This window comes from Rhinolophus sinicus, chromosome 14 (genome assembly GCF_057876585.1).
Source record: "Rhinolophus sinicus isolate RSI-liver-muscle chromosome 14, RSI-T2T, whole genome shotgun sequence".
In the NCBI taxonomy this organism is placed as follows: Eukaryota; Metazoa; Chordata; class Mammalia; order Chiroptera; family Rhinolophidae; genus Rhinolophus; species Rhinolophus sinicus.
Genome location: NC_142514.1, coordinates 166,568,819 through 166,585,700, shown reverse-complemented (window position 1 = coordinate 166,585,700; position 16,882 = coordinate 166,568,819). Strand labels below are relative to the sequence as shown.

General features: G+C 43.4%; 1 protein-coding gene across 2 annotated transcripts in view; it reads left to right on the top strand.

Annotated features, from left to right (window-relative positions):
• The window catches only part of SLC1A2 (solute carrier family 1 member 2), a 142,396-nt gene that overhangs the window by 23,894 nt on the left and 101,620 nt on the right, over window positions 1–16,882 (top strand). The window contains exon 2 of one of the 2 annotated variants that reach the window (XM_074336208.2): window positions 35–148. The exons of the other annotated variant lie outside the window; for it this stretch is intronic. The gene's annotated coding sequence lies outside the window, so the exon portion shown is untranslated. The remainder of the gene's footprint in view (window positions 1–34; window positions 149–16,882) is intronic. 2 annotated transcript variants of the gene reach the window in all.

Here is a 16,882-nt window from a genome sequence, read left to right as displayed (position 1 = left end):
TTTGTAAAATTTGGTAATAAAACTCCTCTTGCAGGAATGCCAGTAGCATCAAGTCAAGTAATATACAACCTGGCACAATGGCTGACAGATAACAAGCACCCACGGCTCTATTAGGCATCCGCAGCCTTTTTCTGCAAAGGCTCCGAAGGTAAATATTTTAGGCTTTGCCGGCCATATATTCTGTGTTACAACGACTCAACAATGCATAAATGAGGGAGGGTGGATGTGTTCCCGTAAGAGTTCATTTACGAAAGCCGATGGCAGGGTAGATTTGAACCCTGGGCCGTAGTTTGCTGACCCTGCTGTAGGTCAGCGCTTTCCCATAGAAGTGTAATGTGAACCACGTATGTAATGTTAGATTTTCTTGTAGCCACAGGAGAAAAGTAAAGAGAAACAGGTGAAATTCGTTTGGGCAATATATTTACTTTAAATTATCCAAACTGTTGTTGCTTCAGTGTGTAATCAGTATGAAGAATCATTAATGAGGTATTTTACTTTCATTTGGGGTACCATTTTTAACACTCTGCTGTGTCTTTTAAACGGGTGGCACCTCTCATTTCATACCAGTCCCAGTTCAAGAGCTCAGTACCTGTACTAACCTGTACTAGATAGAACAGCTGTGGATAGTGCTTCTCCAACTGCAGGTCGCAACCATGTAGTGGGTCAAGAAATCCATTTATTAGAACAAACTCAAATTTTAAAAATGGAGTAGAGGGAGTAGAAACTGTGAGAGTACATTGCATATAGAACCTTGGTTGTTTCCTGTGTGCATGCACGTGTGTGGGGGCAGAGCCCCAGAAAGTAGTTTCCAGGCTCTCAGCCTCACATAGACAGGTGCTGGCTCAGGTAATAAATGGCCAACTGTGATTGCATGGCCATCAGCTGTGGCTAGTTGGCCGTCAGCTGTAACCAGTGAGCCATTAGCCACTAATATAACTGCTGTGGCTACGCTAACAGAAAGAGGAGAGAGGAGAAGAGAGAAAGAATGGGGCTAGCAAGAAGATGGCGGCTGGGCTGGCAAGTGTGGATGGCGGGTTGCGGACAGTGTGGATCCAGCCTCCAGTGAGACCGTAGTGGTATGAATCCCCTACCTATGGCTCCGTGGGTGTTCCTTTTTGCCCTCACCATATCCTGCGTTCTTGTATGGGGAGCGGGAGCAGAGACCCTGCAGGCTTCCCCGCATGACAACGTGTGTGTGTTTGTATGTGTGTGCACGTGTGTGTGTGTGTATGTGTGTGTGTCGTGCCGGGCGGCCTGCGGGGTCTCTGCTCCCGCTCCCCACACAAGAACACAGGATATGGTGAGGCCATAAAGGAACACCCACGGAGCCATAGGTAGGAGAGTCATACCACTATAGTCTCGCTGGCGGCTGGGTTGGAGACACAGGAGGCAGGAACCACACGACTCGCAACCCGCCATCCACTTGTCTCTGCCAAACAATCTCACTTGCTAGCAATCCGCTTGTGGGGGCAGAGCCCCAGAAAGCAGTTTCCAGGCTCTCGGCCTCACATAGACAGGTGCCTGGCTCAGGTAGTAAATGGCCAACTGTGATTGGATGGCCATCAGCTGTGGCTAGTTGGCCGTCAGCTGTAACCAGTGAGCCATTGGCCACTAATATAACTGCTGTGGCTACGCTAGGAGGACAGAGAGAGGAAGAATGGGGGCTAGCAAGAAGATGGCGGCTGGGCTGGCAAGCGTGGATGGCGGTTTGCGGACAGTGTGGATCCAGCCTCCAGTGAGAGTATAGTGCCGCCAGAGAGAATATAGTGGTATGACTCCCCTACCTATGGCTCCGTGGGTGTTCCTTTTTGGCCTCACCATATCCTGCGTTATGTGGGGAGCGGGAGCAGAGACCCCGCAGGCCGTCCCGCATGACAAATGGCGCAGCGAGCAGGGTCTCCCGCATGACACCGCTTCTCTGCAGTCTGCAATCCACACTCCGCCGCTTGCTAGCTCAGCCACCATCTTCTTGCTAGCCTCCCATTTTCTGCTAGCGTAGCCACGGCAGTTATATTAGTGGTCAATGGCTCACTGGTTACAGCTGATGGCCAACTAGCCACAGCTGATGGCCATCCAATCACAGCTGATGGCCATTTACTACCTGAGCCAGCACCTTTCCACGTGAGGCCGAGAGCCTGGAAACTGCACTCCTGGCTCTGTCCCCACAGTGGGTATGCTGGGGTCATGATGAGAAACATAAGACGTATATCTTCTTGTTGGTTGTTGTGAAACGTGTTTGTAATTCACTGCTTTACATACTCGAGTCAAGCTTTTCATTTCTTTTTTTTAATTAGGCTGGCGGAGGTGTTTTGTTTCTTCCTTGTTCAGCCTGTGCCATAGCTGTGCCAAAGGTCTCTATTGGGCACCTGAAACCAGCCAAACCAGTTACTAAATGTCATGTCGACCATTTAAAAAATACACATCAAAATTCCCAACTTTAAACTTTACTATCTCAGTACTTAGTTTCAAAGAATCCTTGTTTGACAGAGAGCAAGCTGAAACCCAGAAAGGGGAAATGTGTAATCAAGACGCAAAACCTCAGTGGTGGTTTGGGATAAGCATGAGGAAGGCCACGAGCCCAGAGTGAGAACAGCTCCTTCCTCAGCTGCTGGGGCCCCACCTGTGCACGTGAAAGGGAGCCTGGGTCAACTCACCCAGTGATTTAAGTGTCACAAGTCATTTGTTGGGGTTTCTGAATATATGAAACAGAAGTTAAAGAGATATTGCTTAAAAGTATTTCATTCTCTCCTTGATTCTTTCATTGCTTCTTCCACCAATTTTTCTGAACATCCAAAAGCAATGATGTTCAGAAAATGAATGAAGATTCAGGCTCTGGGTTCAAACAGCTCACAAAGCTGAGGGGACGTTATCTCTCTATAAAAATATGCCTAAGATTATTCAAAGTGAAGTGGAGAAGAGCTTGTTGTGTCTGGTTTATAATCCCCATAAAAGATGAAAATAGGGAACTGATAAAACTCCCCCCGTCACACACACACTCTTTAGCTATGTAACGAAAGGCATTTAAAATAATTTTTAGTAAAAATTCTTCAAGGTCTGTTTTCCTGAAATAAATTCTGGGTAAACCCCACTCCCTAATTAGATTCAGTTTTCTTTCTTTCCCACGGGATTGATATGTGGAAATATTAGGTTGGTGCAAAAGTAACTGTGGTTTATAAGGTTAAAAATAATTGCAAAAACTGAAATTACATTTGCACCAACGTAGTAACACAGATTCAGGCTGACTTGGGTACAAATCTTGCCTGCTTCACTTCTAGGCTGTGGGACTTACGCCATCATCTCAGACTCAGCTTCCTCATCTGTAAAATGGGGGTAATAAGTTTGGCTTCATAAAGTTGTGGCAAAGATTAGATGGGGGAAATATGTTAAGAGAAAAAAGTTTGAGGGTGGAAAAATGCTTTATATGTGAATTTGTGATATGAATCAGTTTTCATAATAATATAGAGAGAATTGAGTGTAGAAATGATGTATTTTTTTCACTTCCTCTTTCTTCCAGAAGGGAGCAGTATAAAGCCAAGAAATGCATTTTGTTTCCCTTATTTTAATGTGCTGATATTTAATGATTTACAGACCGTATTTTAAAGCTATCTTTTCTCCACCCATTCACATTTCACTCTCACACATACACAGTTTCTGTCAGGAATTCCACATTCATGAAAAATGGCCACATTTTCTGGACACTTTTAAAAAAACACACAAATAAGGACTTTTGTTGCCACGGCAGCCAACACTCTCCTGTCAGTTATTCAGAAGTGAATTATTAGTGAGCTTTGTCCAGGACATGGTCAGTAAACACACCCATTGTCCTCAAGAGGATGGTAATGTGGCCCTGATAGCAAGAGCAGTCACAGTGCTGCCAAGTGGGGGATGTGTTTGCCGCCTCATCCCATCCATGGGAAAGACTTGAATGAGCCAGCTATTTGCATGGAATCCTATTCAGTGGCCAGAGACCCTATTTTCCTGGCATTTTGGGGTTGTGTAAAAGGCTAGGCCTCTCTCTGAGTCACTTTTCCAGAAGCAGGATGCTTAAACTGTCACTTTCTTTTATTCCCAGAAAGGTTTGACCCATTCCTGCTCAGATAATCCTTCCCACAAATTAAGGCCGCCATCTATGGCAGTTGGCAGGAATAACTTTATGTACCAATTCCATGAGAGAATGAGGGAGGCCACTGGAAGACAAGAAACTCAGACAGGGTATGTTAGCAACTTACTGAGATATAAATGGCTGCCCTCATTTTTATTTAAAAATAAGAAGTACTGCATGTGAGCCGTGGATAAGCTCGTTAGATAAGTTTATTTTAAGATAACCTTTCTGAGCCTCAGTTTCCACATATGGAAAATGGTTCAATAATAGAACAAAATATTTTGGAGGGTAGTTGTGCGAATAAATGCATAGAAAGTGTATGGAGAAGTTCCTGGCCCAGGGTACGTTAGCTGTGATAATTAAAATGGTTGCTCTCTAGGCCGTGGATCAGTATTTCCCTAACGTTGCCCATCTCCTGAAATCTGTTGTGATATTCAAAATACAACCTTTTAAGGCTGACTTTTTCATTTTCAAAAATAAAAACAGTGTTTTCTTTCAAAAGAAAATGCTTAAGATGCCACCCACATAATAAAAGATTGATGTCTTTTCCTCAACGTTGAGTTTAGGGTTACACTGACATCTCTCAATTTCATTGCAATGGTGCTTGAGGCCGTCCAAGTCTGACAGTATCTAGAAAACATATGCATTTTAAGAGACAGATTCTTTTTCTGACACAGGAAAAGAGTGAAGCATGAGAGAAGGCAAGATGGGCCTAAGAATTTAGGTTTTCCATTGAAGAGAAAAACCTAGTGGTGTGAGAGAAATACAGCAAGAAATATGGTTAAGGGCCAGGGAAAATACAAAAATTTAAAGGCTGATTTTGCTCCTTGCTTTCTGTCTCCTCTGTCTAAATTCTTCTAATTCTGATGAAACAACTTCCTGTAGGGCCAAGATTTAAAAAAAAATATCAGTGAGTTAACTGGTTAAAAGGTGCTAAGGAGAATCCAGAGAACCAGAGAGCAATGAAACTGAGCTCTGTGTCTTTGAAGGAATGTACCTTGGAGGAAGATGAACTCAGATGGGCTGCCTGGCACCTTGTGGAATTGGTGTTCTGAGCTAACTCACAGGTCCCAAGCAGTGTATCTTTAAGATATTATGAAAAGACCATTTTATTGCCAACTTGCTCTTCTGCAGGATTTTCTGCCTGGGAAGAATGGGAGGAAAGCACTTCAAAACCTTTAGGCTTTAGGGACAAAACAGACTAGCTGTTTGGAACCAAACAGATCTTGGCGAAATTACTTAACCTTTCTGAGCTTCAGTTTGCTCATCTGGGGGAGAAAAAAAAAGGAGGTAATATTTTCCTTGCAAGGTTGTGATGAGGCTGCAATAAGAAACCCTCTGTGATGTACTTGTCATATTATAGGCTCTGAACACCTGTTATTCCCCTGTCTAGGTATTGAAAAAGTTACCTATTTCCCTAATTCATAAATAGGTGTGGCCTGGGAGATTTACTGGGCTTTTTAAGTTACAACTATTTTTAGATATTTCTGTTTCACTCTCTGATTAGTTCACTCTGAGACCCACATATAGAATGACCTTGTCAGTCATTCAGCATGTGGGTAAATTTATCATACTTCTTTAATTTATCCTCCTATAAACTACATATTTCTGGGAAGTTTAACCAAGTGCCTCTCTATGAATTGTACCATATTTAGGTAGATGGTTACCTGTTAAGTACACAGTGGTGTACTTAGCAACTGCAGGCCTCCTGGACGTGGCACGTCACCTTGACCTCTCTAGGCTACGTAATCTCATATGTAAAATAAGAGGGTGACAATTAGGTTTCTAAAATCCTTTTCCTCACCCAAATTCTAGAATTCAAATTCTCAGTTCTTTGTGTAATTGTCCAAAGCACAAGCAGATAAGTGGCCAGACTTCTGTGATGGTATTTTTCTTCCCCAAAGCTGGTGACGCTTCTGAAGATTCAGAAGTTGGGACACTGGTAAATATGCCACAGTGGCAAGTGGATCGGTAACTCAGCAAACAAGTAAGCTTCAATGGTGAATCAATGTTCTCTAATCCGCTGAAAGTGTCTGGGACTCATTTAGGATTCTTGGATCTAATATGTACCTGTCATTTTGAATTATGGCCATGTGCTGTGCAGACGGCCTCTGGGTAGGTCTTTCTTATTTGACAGGGAGGAAGGTCATACTCACTTATCTGTACATTGCTTTTCAAAGACTCTGTGGGATTGAAAGGATGAGGTCAGAACTCAGAAAACCAGGAGCAAGCCACATGAATGAGAATAGTCATCTTCCATATTCCATGTGGGAGCTGAGGTCATTCAGAGTTTGGCAAATTAATGTGTTCATAAATTTTTCAGTTAAAATGTTTATAATATTATGGCATCCTTTAAAAAAAAAGTATTCCAGCACTAACCAAATTTGTTGATTAGTCGTCCAACCACTGGTCTAAATTGCATTTGACAAGAGTGTGTCTATTGTTATTTTGTTTCTTATTCTTTGATTCCATGAGATATCTATACCTAACGATACCATGCTCTCCCCTTTTGTTTGCACTTGAGTACGTTTCTCTTTCAAGCAACCGAAAACGTCCTGACTAGAACAGTGGAGGAAGATGATAGGCCACTGCCAGATGTTATTGTGCAGTGGCAATGGTGTCCCAACTGTCGCCTTTCTCCTGTTAACCCTCAGGGCTCCAAACATGCCATTAGAACAACTGCTGCCCCTTCAGCACTAAGAAGCCCATGGAGAGGGTCTGCAGGGAGATGTCATGCAATAGATATCGTGAGATGTTCATTATCATCATCTTTGTCTTTGAAATCACTCAGTAGAGGGGATTGTGTGATAAGAGGTCAGTATTTACACACAGTTTCAGAAAATGGAAACCATCAGGGGAGCTGTGCTTTTCTGAGAAAGAACAAATTAAAGCGTGCAATGTGACATCTATGAGAAATAAATGTTACACTTTATTTTTCCTGAAGTACAAAATAGCACTGGAATTTCCCCCCTGCTTTCTAAGGCAAGTGAGGGCAGTTTGGGGGCCTAAACTGAAGGGCAGCAGCAGGGTGGGTGTGAGTGGATAGGCTCATGGCTGATACTTCAACATTCCTCAGGTGTTTAAAAAAATACCAGGCCTGACAATTAAGTTCCAGAACTTTGTTGCAATGACGTTGCTAACCTTTTTTGATGTCAGACGGATTATTCATTATGAATTTGTACCAACTGGACAAACAGTTAGCCAAGTTTACTATTTGGAAGTGCTGAAAAGGCTGCGTGAAAAAGTTAGATGACCTGAACTGTCCACCAATTCTTGGCTCTTGTATCATGACAATGCACCAGCTCACACAGCACTGTCTGTGAGGGAGTTTTTAGTCAGTAAACAAATAACTGTATTGGAACACCCTCCCTACTCACCTGATCTGGCCCCCAATGACTTCTTTCTTTACCTGAGGATAAAGGAAATATTGAAAGGAAGACATTTTGATGACTTTCAGGATATCAAGGGTAATGTGACGACAGCTCTGATGGCCATGCCAGAAAAAGAGTTCCAGAATTGCTTTGAAGGGTGGACTAGGCGCTGGTGTAGGTGCATAGTTTCCCAAGGGGAGTACGTCGAAGGTGACCATGGTGATATTCAGCAATGAGGTATATGTAGCACTTATTTTAGGATGAGTTCATGAACTTAATTTTCAGACCTCGTATCTTTAGAGCTAGCTCTGTATTAAGATTCTTTTGGGTACTCTTGGTAGAATCCCAAACGAAAGGGAGAGAAGAGGGGAACTTTATTGGCTAAGATAACTGGGCTGTCTAGGGATTTAGTAGGCTGCAGACAAAGCAGGACCACAGGCTCAGAAGCCATTATTGGGATCCTGTTCCTCTCCCCATCTCTTGGCAGGGCTTTCCTTGGTTGTCTTGTTTCGGCAACGATGGCTTCTGGCAGGTCAAGACTTACAGCATCCTCATAATTATGATCTCAGCAATAAAAAGTACCGCTTTTCTGATGTTTCCAGGAAAAGGCCCAGGAAGCAGTCTCATTCACTGGACTTCATTCACCTCTATTCCTGGTCTGACCATTGTAGGAAGGTCTGATTGTCTAGGTCTGGGTCACACGTTTCACTTCTATGGACCAGAGGGAAAGAGGGTGGCTCCCCAAAGAAAGGCTGGGAAGATGAAAAGAAAGAAAAGGATGGAAAAGGAAAGAAGGAAGGGAGAGAGAGAGGAGGGGAGGGAGGGAGAAAGCAAGGAGGAAGAAGGAAGAACAAAGAAATAGGTATGGCCACTACAGACTCGCAAAAGCCTCATACTTAGGTGATTTGCACTTAAGGTGTGCAATGCTTAATTCCAGCTTAGTTTATCAAGGACTTTTTTCTTCTCCCTTTTCCACCTCCACCCTCACATACGTGTGATTTTTCAGTCAAGTGTTGCTATCTGTCACCTGCAGCTTCAGCAGTCAGTTGTGAATCCTGCTTCTTTAAGCTCAAGGTGTCATTAGTAGCATAACAGTCACCTGTGCAGCTCAGCGTCTCCCTGTAGATTCTAAAAATACCTAGAGGCACTGAAAACAAACAGCAAGGCACTGTGTGTGTGCGCAGACGCTGACAGATCCCCGCTCTCCGAACTGCCTTAGCACTGTCACAGTTAAGAGAGCAATGGGCTCACTGAGCTCTTTTCTTTCTTTATTTTGTATTTTTCGGTTTGGCTCGCCTATACCGCTATTGATGCAGAGGAGAAAAAGGGGGTTGTTGATGGAACAGAATTGACTGGAAAGGAAGACAGAAAGAAAGCAAACTTGTACACGCTGTCTTTAGAGCTCGCTCTAGACCTGAACTATGGTCTGTCAAGAGATCGGACCAGTCCAGGGGGCAGCTGAGGTTAACTGGGCTGTGAAATAAAACTCTTAACAAGCGGTCACCTAGAATAACTCAAGTATGTATCCATGAAGAGACCTGAGGACCATATTCGGAGAAGGTTAGTGCTCACAAATGACCAGGGCCATCACTGGTGTTTTTCGAAGGCAAAGCAAAAACCAATCCCCTTTGCATGGAATTCTGCGGTGGAGGTGAACCACTCAGGGAACTGAGGTTCCCTTGTTTCAAGGAGGTGTCCCATGTGATGGGGCCGAGGAGCTCAGGATATTGTGTCACATGCCCTGCGTCTGGGGTTTAGGAAGTGTTTAGGGTGTTGGTTTTCTTATCAAACAAGTGGGTTTTTTGAAACCTGGCCAAGGGATTAGATGATAAAATCGGATGGATTATGAAGCTCTGTGAGTCATTACCAGTCTGACCTTCTGTAGCTTGCCTGTAAGAGTCAGATGTCGCCTTAACAAGATAATGAACCTGAACCCAATGTAAGCATGTGAGTAAAGTCTCTTGCTGTTGGTGCTTAACTGGAATCTATTAGATGTCACTGGTGGTGATCATGGAAAGGAGGGAAACAAGTAAAAAACCACCACAGTGGTTTTGTTACCAACTCTATGGCTGTGTGGACTACATGCAACCTCTGCTTTAGCTGTTGGGAATGGCCACATGAAGAATAGATTGCTCGGGAGTTGCTTTCAGAGGAAACACCTTTCAGTTGGCCGGTTTAGGGCAGGATTCTGGAATTTCAATTAAAACATTAAGCCTTGTCGAGTAAGCATGAGTAACTTCTTGGGACAGAATGTACTCAGCATTGTTTCCATCCATACGTGAATGGAGGAAGCGTATGTACCCTGGACATATGCTTCTCATTGGAAAATGCGATCAAATGTCTCTCTGTAGACTGGTTCTCATGGAAAGTCCTTGGCACCTCCTCAAGCCTCAAGGAAAGGCTTCTAAGCTCCCAAATTGCTAGGTGGTCTCTCCCAAGGCACGTGTCAGAGGCAGGGACACCTCGCTCTATGTGGGTGGGAGTTTGCTCAGTCAGGATTTCAGGCCTGCCGTTTTAAAAAAATCTGCATTCCTTCTTTAAATTGAATTGCCTAGATATGGCGAAGGATTTGAATAGTTTTGTGAATCTGGGCAGCCTCATAACCATTTTAGTAATAACAATAGCAGCAGCAGCAGCAGCAGCGACAGCTAACATTTCTGTAGCATTTCCGATATGCCAGACATTCTTCTGTGTGTCACAAATTTTAATGCATTTAACCCACAGACAGTGGGGTTTCAGATTTCTCCCTCCATCTTCTCCTCCTTCCAGAGCTAAAATTAGCCAGATCGGCTATGCGCCCTTACCAAGATGGCCAGGTAACTGCCAACTTTTTAACTGCCTCCATACAGACTTGACTTTTAATAGAGTTCAATAGAAGAGCACCACAGGTTATAGGTATTGTTTGGACACCCTTTTGTCTTTTGCATGCTTTTGTTTTGTGAGCAGCAAGTTCAAAGCACACCGTTTATCAATCTAATCGAGACATTCAGTTACAAAGACCCATTTTGTTCCCCCTGCTCTTCTGGCTTCTGACACATTGGAAAGTTTCTTATTTTATGCTAAGTAGTTAAATTTCATGAAGAAGAAGGGCAGTGGACGTCTAGAGTTGCTCATAAAGACAAAAATTACTGATGGGAACGGAAAGAGTGAGCTCTTCCGGAGATAAAGATTTCAACAGATCAGTCCAAGTTTGTGACAGTGTTAAAACTACTTTCAGGTCAGTCCGCCTGGATGTTCTTTTTTGGCTTTTCCTCTGCTTTCTGTGGAAGCCGTATAATATGCAGCAGTGAGCTGCTCTAAGATTGCTGTCTTCCCAGGAGGCAGGGTCTCCCGAGTGTCTCGTGAATCATCACCCAAACAACATTTCAGCATAATCAATCCCTAAAGTAAAACTATACAAGGGCATCGGTCTACTTCCACTGGAGCCTGTGTTTTAGAGTCTGGGGGCTCTGTCTTTTTCCTAAGTCCACTGACTGCTCTTTCGTTCAGAATGTGGAATCCCAAACTGTGGAATGTGCTTTATGGGTGGGAGGCTGATTATATTACCAAGTGTGAAACCAATAAACTGGGCTGGGATTTAGGGGAGCTTGTCTGGTTGAGTGTAGCTTTATTTTTGTGGCTGAAACTACCAAAGGAACATCCATCCAAGTGCAATGCTGGTTCCATTTGCCTTGTGCAAGTGTTTTCACGTAGAAATGCCCATTGTGTGGACGGGATCGTGATTCTGGATTTCTTTAAAAAAAAAGAGAAAGAAAAACCCACATTGGAATGAAGAAAAGGAATGTTTGAAATTTTCTAAATAATTTAGATAACAGAGGTCTCCAAAATAGGTGATATAGGCCAAAAACAAACAAACAAAAATAAGCAAAACAAACAAATGAAACAGACAAGCAAAAACTACTCTAAGTTGTTTAGGGTCTGAATTAGCTGGATTTAATCAACGTGAAGGCAAAAATCAACCAAATAATGGCAAATCTGCATGAATATGCCTATTCAGGCCTACCTTTGAATGTTACTTTTTCAGGGGTTGTTCAGAGGAGGTTCATTTCTTCTTACCTGCTTGATGATTTTTTTTTCACCTTGTGATTTTCCTCGGAAGTAGAATGAATGGAGAGAGCACAGGCTTTGGCCTTCAGGTAGATCTGGGCCTGAATTCTGGCGTGGCCACTCCACTATCTGGTTACTTTGTATTCCTGAGCCTTGGTTACCTTATTTGAGTATGGAGTTGATAACCACTCCCCATTTGTAATGATCAAGTGTAATGATCAAGAACATCTAGTACATAGTGAGTCTTATGTGACGTTCATCTGGTTCACTCTGTATCCCACTCTCTGAGTTGAAGACAAATCAGAGGATGAGCTGGTAAGAGACAGCCTGTCTAATATTGGTTGACATAAGAAAGTCAACAAAGAAAAGATGGCTAAAGTCTCTCAAGACACACGGTTTTCTTGCTCTATCCCAATTCTACTTGCTCTGTGACCTTGCTCTTTGACCTTGGGGAGTTACTTTACCTCTCTGACCTTCTATTTCCTAATCTGTGAAATGGGAATAATAATAATGGTTCCTTCCTCTTAGGGTTGTGGTGAAGATTGAGTGAGCTAATGCAGGCAGAGTGTTTACCTCAGTGCCTTGCACGTACTTAGGGGGACCCATGCTTCTGTGTCTCCTTTACCCTTCTGGCTGCCAGCCGTGCTGACCCTCGTGAAGACGCATGGGTCTCCCTGGCTTGCCCATCACTCCATATGTACCAAATCTGCTGCATTTCTGTAAGCTCACTCCTGCCTATAAAGTGGTCCTTTAACTTCCAAGTCATCCAGTCCTTTTCTGGGTAGCAGCCATCAACGTGTGGGGATCGTTTAGATTTGTTGAATAGGATCACTGAGGATGTGAGTCAAAGAAAAGGAAAGATGGCAGTCACATCCTGAAGCGTGACACGTGTAAGTAATTTGTTCTTGTAAAGCAGATCCAGGTTTCTAAATCTAAGCATTGCCAGCTTTTCTTGGTGTTGTTATTTACAATTTAAAACAGATTTAATGTCAAATCAAGATGAGTGCTTGCTTGTTCACATACATAGGTGGAAATGATATCATTTCATTACAATTATAAAGATCAACACATCAGTTTATAAAATGAGCATGTCAGTGGCTTTGATCTTTTTGTCATTTGTATGTTTTTGTTTTTTCAACATTTAATACATTTTGTTTTTTAAAAGATTTTATTGGGGAAGGGGAACAGGACTTTATTGGGGAACAGTGTGTACTTCCAGGACTTTTTTTTTTCCAAGTCAAGTTGTTGTCCTTTCAGTCTTAGTTGTGGAGGGCGCAGCTCAGCTACAGGTCCAGTTGCCATTTCTAGTTGCAGGGGGCGGAGCCCACCATCCCTAACCGGCAACCTTGTGGTTGAGAGGATGCGCTCCAACCAACTGAGCCATCCGGGAGCTCAGCGGCAGCTCAGCTCAAGGTGCCGTGTTCAATCTTAGTTGCAGGGGGCGCTGCCCACCATCCCTTGCAGGAGTTGAGGAATTGAACCGGCAACCTTGTGGTTGAGAGGACGCGCTCCAACCAACTGAGCCATCTGGGAGGCAGCTCAGCTCAAGGTGCCGTGTTCAATCTTAGTTGCAGGGGGCAGAGCCCATCATCCCTTGCGGGACTTGAGGAGTTGAACCGGCAACCTTGTGGTTGAGAGCCCACTGACCCATGTGGGAATTGAACTGGCAGCCTTCAGAGTTAGGAGCACGGAGCTCTAACCACCTGAGCCACCGGGCTGGCCCCAATACATTTTTTAATTTTTAGGTAATTTTAGACTTAAAGAAGAATTGTAAAAATAATACAGGTTCCTTCCATATACCCCTCACTCAGCTTCCTAGAATGGTTACATCTTACATAACCATAGAACACTGATTAAAACTAAGAAATGAACCTTGCTCCAATACAATTAACTTAGAACCCACTTGGATTTCCCCAGTTTTTCCACGAAGGTCCTCTCTATGTTTTAGGATCCAATCCAGGATCTCACATTGCATTTCCTCATCGTGTCTCCATGTCTCCTATCTGTGAGAGTTTGTCAGTCTTTCCTGGTCTTTTATGACCTTGACACTCTTAAAGAGGACTGATCAGTTATTTTGTAGAATGCTCCTCACTTTGGGATTATCTGATATTTTCTCCATTTCTAGCTTTTTAGTTGTACACTTTACTGCCAGCGATCTCTTGATAAGTAGAAGTTTTAAGGCCCAATATCTTATCTAGTTATTTCAGCCTGGCTGGGTATTTTTAGATCCTGGAGGTTAAGAGTATGGACTCTGGAGCAGACAGCCTGGGTCCTGTTCCTGGCTCTGTTAGTTGCTTACTTTGTGACCTTGTGAAGTTACTTGACATCTCTGTGCCTTAATGTTCTTGTCTACAAAATGGGGATAATACAGAACAGACTTCTTAGGGTTGTGGTGTAGATTAAGTGAGTTAAAGCACGAAGCACACAGAAGAGTGCCTTGCGTGTTGTAATCACACAGGATGTTTTAGCTGTTACTATTGCTGTGTCCTCCACAGCTCTCTCCTCTCCCACCTCCCTGAAATCTGTATCCTGCTATCATTTCTCAGGTCTGCAAGTACAGATGTGGTTCTGACCACAGTGATGACTTTACGGCAAAGCCCCGGGGTTCTCGGACATGGTCCTCGTGTCCGCTCTAGAAAACCCATTTCAACTGGAGGGTTGTATGTTTGCTGCCAGGACCACATGGTAGTTTAGTCTGCAGGGCCTCCTGGCTGTGCTCAGCTCTTGGAACGCACCGGTTGCATCCACACCCTTAACCCGTGCCAGCAGCCCTGGGATCTGCTCAGAACTCGCTGTAGGCCCCCTTGCTCTACTCTGCTTTTCTGTGCCTCCTGTTCTGTGTGCCTTGGGGGCCCTCACCTCGGCTCTCTCTCTTCAGCCTGCTCCTCTGAATGGATGGGAAGCATCAAGGCACCATGGTGATACCCAGCTTCTCTAGGCCAAGTGTGGGAGCTCCACAATCACGCAGACCCAGCTCCATTCTCAGAGCGGTCATGTCACTTGCTTGACCTTCGGCAAGGTCAAGTGTCAATTTCCTCATCTATAAAAAGAGAGACTAGTACCACAGTGTTTCCACATCAAGGTGTTGTGCAGAATGGCTTTTCTGGACTGCTCTGCTTGTCCTGGGGCTCTCGACACAGGCTCACCCCTCAGTCAGAGACGCTTGGGGTATACTCTGGATGTGACCCAGTGGTGAGTCAAAAGCAGGCTGATTACCATCTCCCACGGTTCTGCAGAGCATTTAGCTTCGGCCCCAAGACGCTTCCCCATCCCGCCCACATCTGTTTTTTGGCGGAATGAGAAATCTTTTATTATTTGAAATGAAACTGAACTCAGGTTTATAGAATATGTCAAACATATAAATAGAAAACAAATCAGCAATTTTTAGTTCTGGTAACGATGATTTAACAAAATATGAAAAGATTTCTATGATATTACCCACAAACGAGTATTGTGATTTTGAGGTACCTACGTACTACCCTAATCTGCAGGTTCTATATTGAAACTACCAACATTTATAATTATAATAAAAAAGCATCTTGTTATTTCCAAATGTTTTTTTCTTTGCAATTGGCCTTGGCTTTCTATTAGTTACCTTTCATGAATAACCATAAACTAATGTAAAGGCTTCTGTCTTTCTCTATCTGGCCTCCAACATGAGTTTGCTTTCCTGCTCTGCCCATTTGTTTTGCTTCAGATAGGGAGCGGGAAGAAGGCACAAGCCTTCTGATAGGGAACCTTGAAACATGTGAAGGGATCTGAGCTTTGGATGGAGAATGTACAACACAGTCAGACCTTGTGGGCAGTGCTGAAATATAACTTGTAATTTTTATGCTAAAGGAGCATCTGACTGGCCCCCCAACTCTCTTGAGTTTCATGACAAAAGACCCCTTAGTGATACTTTAGTCCATGGGGCCACCAGTCCCTGGGAAGAAAAATTCATTCTGGGGTATGTTATTTCTGCTGCTCCCACTCTGTCAACTGCAGAGGCGGACTTGACGTGGATGTTTTTAGACCAGTGAGGGACATGGGAAGGGAAAGCAAGCAATATGTGCAGTACGTTCTCCCTCCCAGACTCATGCTTTTCTAGAATTTTAAAGTATTGTCAGCAGGCGGTGAGCTGAAGTGGGGCTTGATGGAATCAGGTGAGAAATGTATAAATGGAACATTACAAATGAAAAGGTCAGGAATGGCAGCATCATCCATACTCACAATATCAGTGGCAGGACTCGGCACATAATGACGCATCTCTGAGCAACAGTAGATGAGGTCTCTGACCTCACATGCTTTCCTCCATGAAACACTAAATCCCAGGGCAAGGTGGCAAAATTGGGGGGTCAAAGACATAGCAGGACCTTTTGATCTGGGCCTGAATCTGCTCTGACTGACTGCTTATGTCCATGCACCAATGCCCTCTGTATTTTAGTGGGAGGCAACCAAGCAAGCCAGCAGAGTTAGGAAAAATAAAATAAAAGAGGATGGGAATAAATACACCTGATTTAAAATAAATGACAACCCTTGCTGCTCTTTAAGGCAGTTGCTTAAAGAGAACTGGGAAAAGCAAGGTTGTGTGACCTTGACAGGTTACTCAACTGGGCCTTACTTTCTTCATCTGTAGAATTCATACAGATTTGATGATGATAAATAATAATGACAGCCTTAATTTATTGAGCATGACTGTGGGAAAAACTATTTTAAAGGTCTTCACATGACGAGGTAGGGACTATGATTATCCCCATTTTGCAGATGTGGAAACAGAAACTCAGAGAGGCTTAGTGACTTTGCCAAAGTTGCACAGCTTAGGAAGTGGTAGAGCAGGACTCATATCTGCACCGGACAGGCTGTAAAATCTGTGCTGTTAAGAACTACACCTACTGTTGTAAGGATCCAGGGAAATAATAGAGCATTCCTCAAAGTGTGAAATGGGTGACCTGATGAGATGAAAGATGGCATGAGATGACTGGGGACATACTGATGATTAATTAAGTAACATCGCGTTGCAAGGTGAGAAAATTACGTCCTTTTTAAATGTCTTTCGATTTTTCTGATTACAAGGTTAAAATGTTTGTTAGGGGCTACTGCTATGCCTTTACCACTGTCCGAAAACCTTTTAAACAAAGAGAGAACAGGTGGCAGAGGCTTTAGCAAATAACATCTAGCTAGAAGTTAGTAAAAACGTTTGTTGTCACATTCATTTTCACGCGTACTTTCTATTTATGACAAGTGCTACTGGTTTTTCACTGACAGTAGTAATGCAAAAATTCTTCTTAGAATACGTTTATTTTTAAGTACAAAGAATCTATCAGTGTGAAGCATTATGTAAATAAGAGAGAGATGGTATTCGGATATGGCAAAAATAGTG